Source organism: Urocitellus parryii, chromosome X (genome assembly GCF_045843805.1).
Source record: "Urocitellus parryii isolate mUroPar1 chromosome X, mUroPar1.hap1, whole genome shotgun sequence".
NCBI classification, from domain to species: domain Eukaryota; kingdom Metazoa; phylum Chordata; class Mammalia; order Rodentia; family Sciuridae; genus Urocitellus; species Urocitellus parryii.
Window position 1 is genome coordinate 29,212,603 of NC_135547.1, and position 15,992 is coordinate 29,228,594.

The following is a 15,992-nucleotide window of genomic DNA, read 5'->3' on the forward strand; positions in this document are numbered from 1 at the left end:
TCAAAAGAACCAAAATACTTGACAAAGGATCAAGCACAGGGCAAACTAGGGGCCTAGTTATGGGTATTGGAGAAGAAGGAAGAAACCTACTTTATCATAGGAAACATGGAAGTTATTATACAATATTAGAAGGCATCCTCAGTAAGAGCATCTTGATGTCTACCTACTGGCCAGTGGTTACTTAAATTCTTTACTAGAAAATGTGATTATTGCTGAAATTTGGGGTGATTTTAAAACTAACAACAGTAGGTAAATAGGTCTCCTTTAGAGTTCAAGAACAGAAGTGAGTTAAGCTTCTTACCATATTAGCTCCCCTGTTTGATGCCTTGTAATAAAACAATGCTAAAATATAAAGATTGTCTCAGTCTACTTAACACTAAAATATATTTATGAAATGGAAAAGTTAGCCAACCAAAGAAGTAATTGATTTGCCCTATGCCAAGGACCTACATATCTCCATGTATCAGATAGAGAAAATATCTGGATTATTAAAAGAATCTTTCTTGTATGAATTCTTAAAGTTTCTTAGGTATAACAATCTATCACACCCATATATATCCTATTATCTATATTAAGTTGAAGCACTCTTCAATTATACAATTTTATCTGGACAAAGAAGATATTTGGAGTCTTTTTCCTCATACAAGTTACTAGAGTATTTACATGCCTGATAAAGTTCTAGAGATTCACCGAAAGAACAGGCAAAAGCTTTCTTGCCAAACGTCACATACCCTAGCCAAGTATTTAAAATCCAAATTTATTTGCAGTAAAACATTGAAGTAAACTTAAAATATATAAGAACTAATAAATTCATGTTCACAGACATGTGTATTATCTTAAACACATTCTGAATTAAAGGGTGTATGTTTTTGATGAACATTCTCACATATACAGAAATCAGAACCCTAAACACTCCTTAGTCATGATTATTCATGCTTAAAGATAGTGATACTAGGAAATAAGAAAATGGTGTTTTCATTAAGGAAACAAGCAAAGAGAAAAATTCTGCTTAGGATTATCGATAGGGATTTAGAATTTTAATTTAAATATGCTGTATTTGAACTTATATGGCATGGAGAAAGTTAACTTAAAATAATAGTGGCCAAGCACTTAGAGGTCAGAGTACCTGAATTCAAAATCCTAGCTAAATTGCATAATTAGTTTATGTGAACTTGGGGAAAATTATGAAATTTCACCAAACTTTTTTAGCCCTGTATAATGAGGATAATGACAGTACTTATATCTTAGGATTATTGAGAAAATAAAGAGTTAATACACAAAAGGTGCATGGAAGAGTGCCTGGTGTTGGTCAACAAATAATTTTTCTTGTTATTATTATTGATTTTGTTATATCTGTTGATGTTGTTGTTATAAGTAGGATGAAATGTTAGGAGATGTTTACAAAATCAGAAGCAGATTGGAAAAGAGATTTGGACCTGGAAATAAAGGTTTGGTATGAAACTAGTGGCTTTTAGGAGTATAAATGTAATAGCATAGTAGGAAGAAATTTCAGATAAAATGTATTTAAGTTAGGGATGAAAGGATTTGGGAGGATCTAGGTGGTGAACCTAGAGAGTCTACTTGTAAAAAGAAGTGTAGTTGTAAAAGAAAGGAAAGAATCAAGGAATATATAAAGGGCATTATGGTCAAGTAAAGATGATTTTCAGGAGAAAGAAAACTTGTGAGAGAAGCCATCACCTGCTAGTCACCATTTTGGTGAGTTCCATCTGTTTTCTAAATCAGGCAACACATTTTCCTTCTTCTTCCTCCACTTACACAATCAGTCCTAATGACTCAGCAGTTTTCAAACTCAATTATTTTTCTATCTCCTCCTCCTGATATTGTGTTCCAGTGTCTTCCTTACTTGTTTTGTTAATGGTTTTCTCTCCCCCTCACACAGTATAAGGTGGGGCTGTATAATTTTCACAGAGGGCACAAAGAGAGAACAAACAAAGGTTCTAATTTCCTCTGCATCTGGACTCAGCATGCTCTTTTTGATGACCTACTCTCAGAAGTAAATTTTCCACTGTGACCTCTAATTTTGTGCATAAGATTCTTCTCAAGGTTACAATCTGGTTGCAGGTGCAAAAAAATTGCATGTGAGGAAAAATATTCTAAATGGCATCTATGGCTCATCAAGCTATCTCTGTCTTCTCTTATTTACTTACTTATTTTGTTTTTTTTCCTTTACCAAAGAAAATATGTAATATGATAGCATAGCAGCTGTAGTCCTAACAAGGGCAAAGCTGGCTGATGGTTTCAGGGTAGCTTTCATTAGATGAGTATGCTGTAGAGAAATTTTTCTCAGTCCAGGTTCAGGCCTCAACTCTGTAGGTTACAAAAATGATTTACCTATGTCTAAATAACAAGAGACTGATTTAGGGATGAAAATGTGACTATATTATATTATATTATAACAGAGAAGAAGCTTATTTCTAGTGGATTCCTTATCTCAGAAATTTATCAAGAAACTTTAAATATCAAATCTGTAAAGCTGGGCAAACACAGTCCAAGGAAACCTAAGTCTTTTCATTCAGAGTGTGATAAAGATTAATGAAAAACCTCTTTCCAAAATAGAATAATGCCACTACTAACTGGGAGCATCTATGTATACTGATTCAGGATTTGCAATGTACAACTCCAGGGGGTGCCATTCACATTGTACTATATATGAATGTTGCAGTATAGAGTTGTGCAATACCCAGTCTGTGAGGGTATACCAGTAACCCTTATGATGCCATGTCCCTCCTTTGTATAGGTCTGGCTAATTCATAATAATTTAAGTCTTTACATTCCAAGTCATTATAATAATCTTTTTCATAGTGTGATAGTTTCTATTTTATATATTTCTTGGATTCATCACATTTTTGTGTAATATTATCAGGATAACATAAATCAATTGTTCCCAAAAGTTATGTAAAGGAAAGGAAAACAGCCCACATTTAAAATGCAGATTCCATGTACCTGAGTCCAGGGACTCTGTTGCTGTAGGTCTGGACTACAGCCCAGAGACCTGCATTTTAAAAAGCACTCCAGATGGTTCTGAAGCAAGTGGTTCTTGAGAAACACTGATTTTAAAATGCAGATTAATCTTATCATTTACCTTTTTCCAAAGCACTCTTTAAGATGTGAAACTACTGGTTAAGTTGTATTTACATAACTTATTTCGTCCATGCTTAAAGATTTTTGTTCACTTCAGTAACAGATATGGAATGCTCTGATCATGAGGTCTATCTCTAAAGCCTATGCTCCTTTGTCTGTGGGCTAGACCAACACTTCGAACAACACTTCAAAGTAAAATGTATTTTTTTAGAGAGAAGTTAGAAATTCAGTGTGAATCTTTTCATTCCTTGCTTGAGAATTTTATTTAGCCTAATTCTATTCTGGTGACTGCCAAATGCTCGCAGCATGGCTGATTTCCAGTCAGTACTCTCCATAGACTAAAATATCTTATTTTTGATTGTTTTCCCTGCATGATTGCTTCTATTTGATAGGTTAAATCTGGCTCTCTTGTCTGCTTATATCCTTAACCCCTCCTGGAGAGGTTATTGTTTAGAATCTCAATAATGTTAACAACACTTTCTCCTTTATTATCACTTCAAATTTAATTAATATTCCATTTAACTTCTTTTCAAAGTCATTAATGAAGACATTAGCTGAACACAGACAAAACACCATCCCTTTGCAACTAGAAATAAAGTAATCTAACAAGACCCATGTTTTTTTCTCCATTTCCTGGCTTCTACAAATGTCTAGCCAATAACTGCTAACAAATATTTATAGAAAAAAATATTTATGAAAAACAAGACTACATACAAAACAGAACTCACAATTAATGATCAAAAAAGTCAAAAATCACCCAAATGACTAACATAACACCAGATAATTAAGTTGAGTGCTATAATGATCCAACTAATGCCCTTCCCCTGCATTTTACAATTCTCATAATTACGGATGTTTGAATCATTCATCCCCATACTAATTTAGAAGTTAAGACTTCTCCAGTGTCTGAGAAAATTTTCTCCAATATCTGATGAATTTAAGGGGCCCTTTAAGAGGCTGGGGTTGTGGTTCACTGGTAGAGCTCTTGCCTGCATGTGGAAAGCACTGGTTTTGATCCTCAGCCCTATATATAAATAATTAAAATAAATATCCATCAACAACTAAAAAAAATTTAAAATAAAGAGCCCTTTAAGAGACTCAATATCAAGTCATCATTTAAAAATACTCAGATCTTATGCCCCAGTTCAACTTGTAATATGTTTTTTTCTTTAAGATTTATAACTATAATCTACATAATCTATATGCCTTAATCTTCACAGCTGCCTTATTTCACTAAGACTGAGACACCAACTTTTTCCTTATTACAGCCTTCTAAGGCCTATATCTAACATTCGAAATCAATCCCTGATGCAAAGCCCCCACTAATGGCTGGAATCTTCTAAATATTTAACCATCTTCCTCTGTCCTTAATCTCCGACTTCAATTGTGCATTTCATACAACAAGGAGAATAAATTAACTGTGTTGTGATAAGTAATATCAAGAACAAGAAGAGTGTGATGAGATATATAAAAGGAGACGTGATTTGGGTTGGCAAGGTCAGGGAAGGTTTCCCTGAAAGACTGACATTTAAGATAACCTCTGAAGTTAACTAAAGAAAACAGGGAGGAGGAAGAGAACTCCAGGCAGAAGCACAGGATAATTAAAGCCTACCCGACATCTTCCTTGCATGTCTAATAGGCATATTTAGAATATGATTTAGAATACCATAATATTCTAAATTAGCCCAAAACAGAACTTTTTGTTCTTCACCTCCTACCACCAACACTAACACCACCAAAACTGTTCCCTTGCCAATCTTCAATTTTGAATATTCTTTAATTAAGAGGCTTACATTTTTTTCCTATTTCTTTTAAGTAACTTCGCATTTTACTTTTTGGAGATCTCTATAATGGCACACACATTGCATATTTCCCTGACATTATTGTTGTCATTCAAATTTAATTTTGGTCATATCACTTTTACTGCACAGGGATTATTTTTTAAAGATAAAATCACAATTTTCCTTTGTGATTTTTCAATTTCCAAAACATTTCTATTAATCTATATTTGTATTGCTATTTTCCTTACTTTTTGATATATAAACTTCTGATTTACCTGCAATTTATTTGGATCTAAGGAATAAAACTGAGACTCATATATTATTAATAATTTGCTATGGGGACTGGGGTTGTGGCTCAGTAGTAGAGTGCTTGCCTGATACATGTGAGGCACTGGGTTCAATCCTCAGCACCACATAACAATAAACACCCATAAATCAATGGCTTTCCAGTATATCAGTGACAAATCCTCAGAAAGGGGAATGAGGAAAACTACCCCATTTACAATAGCCTCAAAAAAAAATAAAATACTTGGGAATCAATGAAACAAGGTCTATATAATAAAAATTATAGAAACCTAAAGAAAGAAGTCAAAGAAGACCTTAGAATATGGAAAGATCTACCTTGCTCTTGGATAGGCAGAATTAATGTTATCAAAATGACCATACTTCCAAAAGTACTGTACAGATTTAACGCAATTCAAATCAAAATCCCAATGACATTCCTCATAGAAATAGAAAAAGCAGTCATGAAATTCATCTGGAAAAATAAGAGACCCAGAATAGCTAAAGCAATCTTTAGCAGGAAGAATGAAGCAGGTGACATCACTATACCAGATCTTAAACTATACTACAGAGCAATAGTAACAAAACAGCATGGTATTGGCACCAAAACAGACTGGTAGATCCATGGTACAGAATAGAGGACACAGAGACTAACCCACAAAATTACAATTATCTTATATTAGACAAAGATGCCAAGAACATGCATTGGAGAAAAGATAGCCTCTTCAACAAATGGTGCTGGGAAAACTGGAAATCCATATACCACAAAATGAAATTAAAACCCTATCTCTCACAAACTCAACTCAAAATGGATCAAGGACTTAGGAACAAAACCAGAGATCCTGCATCTAACAGAAGAAAAAGTAGGCCCAAACCTCCAATGTGGCATACACAATGGAATTTTACTCAGCATTAAAAGAGAATAAAATCATGGCATTTGCAAGTAAATGGATGACATTGGAAAAGATAATGCTAAGTGCAGTTTTTTCCCCCCCAAAACAAATGATGAATGTTTTCTCTGATATAAGGAGGCTGTATAATGGTGGAGCAGGGAGGGAGAGCAAGGGAGGAATAGATGAACTCTAGATAGGGCAGAGGGGTGGGAGGAGAAGGGAGGGGGCATGGGGTTAAAAATGATGGTGGTATGTGATGATCATTATTATCCAAAGTACATGTATGAAGACATAAATTGGTGTAAATAACTTTGTATACAACAGAGATATGAAAAATTGTGCTCTATATGTGTAAAAAGAATTGTAATGCATTTTACTGTCATATATAAATAAAAAAATAAGAAATTATAAATGTACTAAATGATATTACCAATAAATAAGCAGAAGATACAATACCAATAGATAGAAAGGCCCAATGTTGTAAAAATAAATGTTTTATAAATTAAAAAAATAATAATATAAATAAATAATAAAGTCATAAAAAAGAATTTACTATGTGCCAGGCACATATACTTTTCATTATAATGTATTACTGACCCACTATTTCAGATGATGAAACTAATATTCAGAGAGTGTAACAGTGACTTAGAGGCTGTTTTTGCTGTAAACACTGACTCTTTACCTGGTACTTTAGATATCAATGGGTAACTAAAATCAGGATAAAAGTTTGGCCTTTTTGCTTTCAGAATGCATCTGTCTCCTTTGCTACTTCAAACTTTTGTCTAGGTTACTGCTCAACACCACATGTAAAGATGTCAATCAAGGAGAGTCTCAAAACTGGTGATACACAGTTAATCTCTCCTAAATGCACCTAATCTCTCTCCTCCCCCTTCAAGACCAAAGACAGCAATATAAGAATAAAATATTTTCAAGATGTTTAGGGACATCACAACTAATAGATTATCACCCACCAGCTTTTATAAAGGTCTTTTCTTGACCACTAGTGTGGCACCTAAAAGTTTCTAGTCACTGCCTTAAACCTGAAGGAGGGCCCAATAACTTAATTTTTTTCTTCTGACCTATTCTTTGTATGAGTCATTCTATTCCTGGGCTTAAGGCAAATTCCAGGAACAGCAAGCTTTGTAGGCAATCACCCTGAGATAGGAACCAAATTGCCCATTATGGTTTGGATATGAGGTATCTCTAAAAAGCTCCTGTGTTAATGAAGGAATATTTAGAGGTGGGATTATTGGATCAGTCCATCCTACCTTGAAAGGACTAGGGAGTGACTGTAGGCCAGTAGGGCATGGCTGAAGGAGGTGGAGCACTGATGTGTGCCCTGCAATGGTGCATCTTCCCAGGGGGTCCTTCCCCCTCCCTCTGTCTTCTTCCTGGCCACCATAATGTCAGATACTTTCCTTGGACCTGCCCTTGGCCATGATGTCTTTCCTCACCTTGGGTCCAGAACAATGTAGTCAGCTGTTTATGAACTGAGACTTCTGAAACTCTGAGCCAAATAAACTTTTTCTACCTTAAGTTGTTCTTGTCAGATATTGTGGTCACAATGACTTAAAAGCTGACTAAAACAGCCCCCAAAGCCAAATAACCCCTCTGACACCAGCAAGACCCCACAGAACCAGACTTGAGATAATGATCAACCAGACCACCATTTGACCAAGACTGCTTCACAATATGTACCCATGGCCCCATGCCCATATTCTATCCCTATTCCTAGTACCTCAAAGACAGGTCTTGGGTTCTTAGATCTGTTTTTCCTCATTTGTCCACACACAAAGTAAATTCCTTTGGTTCACCACCACTAATCTTTCTTTGCTTGTTGGATTATGGACAAGTGGCTAAATGTAGTTTTTTGGGACCCTCCCCCACCAGAGTCAGACCTCTGAGCTAGAACTTCACTAACAAGAGGCTGAGTAATTTGATGAAAGTTTCACAACTAGTAAATGGAAGATTGTTTACACTCAAGACTATCTGTGACTCTAAAACCCACATTTAATCATTATTCTAAACTGTAGAGTAGTGATGATATATTTCATTGGATACTTCATTCTAACTGGACATAATAACATTCAAAAAGTTTTTAATCTGCTTTATTTCTAGGCCAGCAATTCAGTTCTATCTAGATATATAATACATTTTAAAATTTGGTGACACAATGCTCTGCTTGCTCCTCTTTTCAGAAATTGTCTAGTTACTGTCATATGTTTATCTTTTCAGATAAACTTAAGTCATTTTCTAAGATATGAACATGTCCCTCCTCTAGAATTTTGATTGACTTTACACTATATATTAACTTAGGGGAACTGAAATTTTTACTGTTGAGAGAAGAGTATATTTCCTCATTTATTCAAGTCTTTTTTATGTCCCTGAGTTAATTTTTATATTTTTCTTGTAGGTTCTATTTATTTGTTGTTCACTCCATTTGTTTTTATTGATATTTTGAATGGGATGTGATTTTTTTTGTGTGTATATATATGTGTGTATACATATATATACACACATATGTATATCTTTTTGTTTTTCAATTGCTTCCATAAGTACTTGTACAAACAACAGTCTTTTGAAAAATATTTACTAAAATGTTTCAGACACACAAAATCATATATATATATATATATGTGTGTGTGTGTGTGTGTGTGTGTGTGTGTATGTATATATATGTATATATATATATATATATATATATATATATATATATTTAAGAAAATATAAAAGTATGTGCCAATTATATGAGATCCTTACTTTTTTCTACTAAAATTGGTAACTGTATGGGCAGATCAACCTGCCATAAGAAATATTACAGACTGGACAGCTTAAATAACAGAAATTGATTTCTCCGAATTCTGGAGGCTGAGAAGTCCAGGATCAAGATGCTGGCAAAGTAAATTTCATTTGAATCTTCGTCTCTTGTTCTGCAGGTGTCTGCCATCTCTCTGTGTACTCACATGATCTCTCTGTGCATGCACAGAGGGAGTGAGCTTTCTAGTGTCTCTTCCTTTGAGGACATTAATCCTATTACATCATTGGTCCACTCTTAGGTTTTCATTTAACCTTAAATTTAAACTTTATTTCTTTCTTAAAGCCCCTATCTCCAAATACAGTCATGACACATATAAATTTTGGGGGGGATAAAATCAGTCCATAGCAGTAGCCATGTATGTTACTGAATGGTCTATTTTTGTTGTTGTTCATCCTTGTTTATTTAGCTACTCCTATTGTTTTTTTCTGTATGTGCAATAATCAGCAAGTAATGGTAGTTTTGCTACTTTACTTTAAAACATCTATTATTTTAACATAATTATCTTGTATTACTACTTTACTATTTTAGGTAGAAAGTCCAGAAAAAATGTTAAATAATAATGGTAGTGATTACCAACACTATTGTCTTTTTTGTTGTTGTTACTGTGGATTGAACTCAGGAGAGCTTTATCACTGAGATACATCCCCAGTCCTCTTTATTTTATTTTCTGTTTGATCAAAGTCTCCCTATTAGGTTTAGGGCTTTGATAAATTGCTGAGGCTAGACTTAAAACTGTAATCCTCCTGCCTCACTCTCCCAAGTCACTGAGGTTACAGGCATACAACACAGAACATGAGCATTATTGGTTACGGGGATCATTAACATCTCCTTGATTAGAATAGAAATAATTGCAGTGTTTGGCCATTAAATATGATGCTACCTGCTACCTTAAGGAATCAATTTTATATTTAATTTTCATCAATACTATATGATGCCTGTTATAATTTTGGGTATCTGTCAATGAAAATGTGCTTTATTTTTCTTTTGAAACTTATTATTATTATAAATGCTATTTGATTTCCTAATACTGAACAATATTGCAGCTCTAGAACAGACCTATTTGTTTGTGTTCTAATTATTCATTTACTCCTGGATTTGGTTTATTAATAATATACATCTCTTGTTTTGAACCCTTTCAGGATTTGTTATTATCCTAATGCTAGCTACATAGAGCAAACCTTCCTTCTTTCTCTATGATCTGATATATGATAAATAACATCAGAACTCTTTTCTAATTGAAGGTATAAAAGAGTTTTCTAGTGAAATTGTGTGGGCTCAATACTTTTTAATGGCTTTCTCATTTTTCTCTCTGGTTACAGTTTTGCATATATTTTTACCTGTTATTAATTTTGGATATTAATATTTTAGTAGAAAAATAATTCATTTCACTAAGATTTTCAAATTTATTAGCAAAGCAATACCTAATGTATTATCTTAAGACTTTTGTCTGTGGCTATGTTTTCTTCTTTATTCCTGGTGTTTTATATTTATTTTCTTTTGTCCTTTCTGATTCACTGATATTCAAAACCAGTGGTTTATTGTTTCTATCATTTATTAAAATACTTAACTTATTCATAGCTGTTTTTATTTTCTGCTTTCAAATTCACTGATTTATTTTATATTTTATTAACCTCTTATCTGTAATTTTGATTTCCTTTTGTCTTTCCACTTTCTTAAGTTATAATACCAGTTGCTTTTTTATCCTCTCCTGAAGATGTTTTGGGATTGTAATTTGCCTTTTAATACAAATTTGGCCTATCCCTTTGTTTTAGCACATAACATTCTTATTTCCCATGAGCCTCACTCTTCCAATACTGTAACTGAGATTTGGCTTTTCTCTTTGAATACTTGTCTATTTAAGGAGAGAATTTTATTTATCATTAACATTTTTAAGCAATTGGGTTTTCTGTATCTCACAATTATTTCTAGTTTATTGCTTTATGGTGAAGAGCCAAATTTATAATGTTTGTACTCTGAGGAATTCATTGAGGTTTGCTATATGATCTACATAAATTTGGTAAACGTAATGGGGTACCATATTAGTTTTCTATTGCTGTATAAAAAGTTATCACAAATTTAGCAGCTTAACCCATCAATTTATTAGCCCACAATATCAACTGTTCAGGATCTAAACACAGGTTATATAGCTAGGGTGTCACAGGACCAAAATCAACCTGTTGATTATTCTGGGTTCTTATTGAGGGGCTCTGGGAAGAATCAACTACCAGGCTCATTTAGATTGTTAATAGAACTCAGATATGTGTGATTTTCAGATTGAGATCCTCATTTCCTTGTTAACTATCAGCCTTGCCACATGGCCTTCTTCAGCATTATACCAATAATGGTCCTGTCAAGTTCTTCTTAGAATTCAAATATCTCTGAACTTCCACTGTCTCTTTGGCTCTAACACTAGCCAAAGAATGTTCTCTGCTGTTAAGGACAATCCATCTGTCCTTTATCTGATTAGATTGAACCCATCTGGATAATCTTCCTATTTTAGGATCCACAGATCAATTTTATTTGTAGCCTTTTTCCCCATGGAACATAACAAGGTTCCAAAGATTAGCATATAAACATCTTTATAAATTCATTATGCCCACCCCAGGTATTTATGTTAACAAGATCTCTTGGTTTTCAGAATACAAAAGTGAATGCATATCTTATTTTATAAAACCTATTGTGTTATTCAGAAAATACATATTTTTATTCATTACTTATTAACTCATGACTGAGATTTATTAATAGAAGACTGTATTTTCATTCACCTTCGTATTTCCAGCATCTTGTAATTGTAGTCAGCTCTGAACCCTTGCAATATTTCCAGAACTATTCTAAGTGTTTCATGTGAAACAGCTCATTTAATCCTCACAACAACACTGTAAAGTAGACATTATTACTATCCCCACTTTACAGATGAGAAATTTGTTTCAGGCCACACAGTTAATTAATTGGAGAACCAATATTTAAACCCAGATATTTTATTTCAGAGTCCAAACTCTTAGTTACTATATAATTCTTCCTGTGTTTCATGTATTTCATAATTAATTATTATATTATTTTAAAGCCTAATGAAGATGTTTAGATGTTTATCATCACTCAGGAATGCATCCTTTATTATTTTTAAGTAACTATTTTATCCATGCTTAATGTTTTTACTTTGAAATTAACTTAGATTGAAGAGTACAATCCTACTTTTTCTTTAATTTTTGCAGTATGATAAACTAAATCAGGAGGAATTCAGTGGAGAAACTAAAACATACCTCCTGTTACGGAGAAGGCATATGTAATATGCATTTCTGAGATAAATTTATTCATCTATAAAATGGGCTAATTAGAGTGATTATAATCATTATTAAAGTATTAAATGAGCATTCACATGAAGTATTTAGCAGTGGCTGGCATGCTGTAAATATTCAATAAATATTGCTGAAGATGGTAATGAAGAAGAAGAAAACAGAAACAATATCCTCAAAGCCATAAAGGCTGCCAGAAAAAAACAAAGCAGAAAAGTGCAAAATGAAAATATTAAATTAAGATATAATAAAATTTTGTTGAAAGGCTGAAAATTCCTCTATCATATCAAGCATTGAATGTTCCTAATCTGGAATGAGAATATTAATCAGTAATGTTAGCTGAATAAAAAACTTTACATAGATGCTTTATTTTAAAAAGGCACATATAAAAGATCTATAAAAACAAAATCATGTGATAATGAAATGTCTGATGGGGCTGGGTTATAGCTCAGTGTTAGAATGCTTGACTACCATGTTCATGTGTATATATGCCACATTCAAGTCACTGAATTTGATCCCCAACCCCACACTGAAAAAACTGTTCGATGAATAGGACTCAGATCTGTTAGACACTGCACAAAGATGTAGCTTGAAATAATCTCACAACACCATAGTGCCGATTTTCACACTTTAAAATCTCCCTACCTTATCCCTAAATCATTGTTTCACCATATTATGTCATTTGTATAGAATTTTTCTCTCTCAATAGATTTCAGGAGAGGAATCGCATTCCATTAATCTTTGAACTAACCAAAAGGACTAAAATAGTGTGGGATACATAATTCTAATTTGATATACTACGAAATCTTATACATTAACTAATATATTAAACCCTTCTATTTAGTGATCATACTACATGGGAATATCTGTCACAGAGAAGAACCTTTCATTATATAAATAATTATGCAAGATAGGTACATTCAGGAGCATTTTTATTCTAAATCAGATATTGTATGTAAGAACTTTTTTTAAAGACTTCCAATTTTTAAAAGCAACAGGTATATCAATGTAATGGCATTGCTTCCATGATTCATAGCACATAACTGATTTCATCTGAGCATCTGTCCAATAATTGGTGTGAATTCAGAGTCTCTTTGAGTCAAATATTCTGCTCTGTCTCCTGGTACAAAAAAAAAAAAAAAAAAAACTTCAATGATTGGGTGGAATGGTCCTTTGGGACATAATATCAGTAAGGCTTTCTCCTTTAAATCAACAAATGACAATTTTTTATTTCATCTAAGAAAAAAAAATAGTTTCTCTGCATTTTTAATTGATTTTTTAAAAAATGATAGTAGAATGCATTACAATTCTTATTACATGTATACAGCACAATTTTTCATATCTCTGATTGTATATAAAGTTTCTTCACACCAATTCATGTCTTTATACATGTACTTTGGATAATGATGTCCATCACATTCCACCATCCTTAGTAATCCCCTGCCCCTTCCCTTTCCCTCCCAACCCTCTGCCCTATCTAGAATTCATCATTTCCTCCCATGCTCCCCCTCCCTATTCCACTATGAGTCAGCCTTCTTATATTAGAGAAAACATTCAGTATTTGTTTTGGGGGGGATTGGCTAACTTCACTTAGCATTATCTTCTCCAGTGCCATCCATTTACCTGCAAATGCCAAGATTTTATTTTCTTTTATTGCTGTGTAATATTCTGTTGTGTATATATGCCACATTTTTTATCCATTCATCTACTGAAGGGCATCTAGGTTGGTTCCACAGTTTAGCTATTGTGAATTGTGCTGCTATAAACATTGATGTGGCTGTGTCCCTATAGTATGCTGTTCTAAAGTCTTTTGGGTATAGAACGAGGAGAGGGATAGCTGGGTCAAATGGTGGTTCCATTGCCAATTTTCCAAGGAATCTCCATACTGCTTTCCATACTGGCTGCACCAATTTGAAGTCCCACCAGCAGTGTATGAGTGTGCCATTTTCCCCACATCCTCGCCAACACTTACTGTTGTTTGTCTTCATAATAGCTACCATTCTGACTGGAGTGAGAGGATATCTTAGAGTACTTTTGATTTGCATTTCTCTAATTGCTAGAGATGATGAACATTTTTTCATATATTTGTTGGTGGATTATATATCCTATTCTGAGAAGTGTCTGTTCATGTCCTTGGCACATTTATTGATTGGGTTATTTGATTTTTTGGTGCTTAGCTTTTTGATTTCTTTATATACCCTACATATTAGTGCTCTATCTGATGTGTGAGGGGTACAAATTTTCTCCCAGGATGTAGGCTCTCTGTTCACCTTTCAGATTGTTTCTTTTGCTGAGAAGAAACTTTTTAGTTTTATTCCACCCCATTTATTGATTCTTGGTTTTAATTCTTACATTATAGGAATCTTCTTAATGAAGTTGGGGCCTAATCCCATGTGATGAAGATTAGGGCCTACTTTTTCATATATTATACACAGAGTCTCTAGTTTAATTCCTAAGTCCTTGATCCACTTTGAGTTGAGTTCTGTGCATGGTGAGAGAGAGGAGTTTAATTTCATTTTGTTGCATATGGATTTCCAGTTTTCCCAGCACCATTTGCTAGCTTTCCTCCAATGCATGTTCTTGGCACCTTTGTCTAATATAAGAATTTTATATTATATTTATAGTTGTAATTTTGTGGGTTAGTCTCTGTGTCCTCTATTCTGTACCATTGGTCTACCAGTGTGTTTTGGTGCCAATACCATGCTGTTTTTGTTACTATTGCTCTGCAATATAGTTTAAGTTCTGGTATAGTGATGCCACCAAAGGCCCAGGACCGGATGGATATGCAGCCAAATTCTACAAGACCTTTTAAGAAGAACTAATACCAATACTCTATAATGTATTTTAGGAAATAGAAAAAGAGGCAAAACTTCCAATATCATTCTGTGAGGCCAATATCACTTTGATTCCAAAACCAGACAAAGATACCTAAAAGAAAGAAAACTTTAGACCAATATCTCTAATGAAAATAGAAGCAAAAATTCTCAATAAAATTCTGGCAAATCAAATACAAAAACATATCAAAAAGATTGTGCACCATGATCAAGTGGGATTCATCCCAGGGATGCAAATTTCATTCAACATACGAAAATCAATAAATCTAATTCATCTCATCAATAAACTTAAAGATAAGAACCATATGATCATCTCAATAAATGCATAAAAAGAATTTGACAAAATACATCACTGCTTCATGTACAAAACACTAGAAAAACTAGGGATAACAGGATCATATCTCAACATCATAAAGGCTATCTATCCTAATTCTCAGGCCACATCATTCTAAATGGAGAAAAATTGAAGGCATTCATTCAATTGAAGGCATTATAAAAACTGGAACAAAACAGGGATGCCCTCTTTCACCACTTCTATTCAACATAGTTCTTGAAACACTGGCCAGAGCAATTAGACAGACAAAAGAAATTAAAGGGATATGTATAGGAAAAGAAGAACTTAAATTAGTACTGTTTGCTGACAATATGATTCTATACCTAAAAGACCCAAAAAGCTCCACCAGAAAACTTCTAGAACTAGTAAATAAATTCCACAAAGTATCAGGATATAAAATCAACACCCATAAATCAAAGGCATTTTTGTATATCAGTGACAAATACTCTGAGAAAGAAACGAGGAAAACTACCCCATTTACAATAACTTCATAGAAAAATAAGATACTTGGGAATCAACTTAATGAAAGAGGTGAAAGATCTATACAGTGAAAACTACCGAAGCCTAAAGAAAGAAATAATGAAGACCTTAGAATATAGAAAGATCTACATTGCTCTTGGATAGGCAGAATTAATATTATCAAAATGACCATACT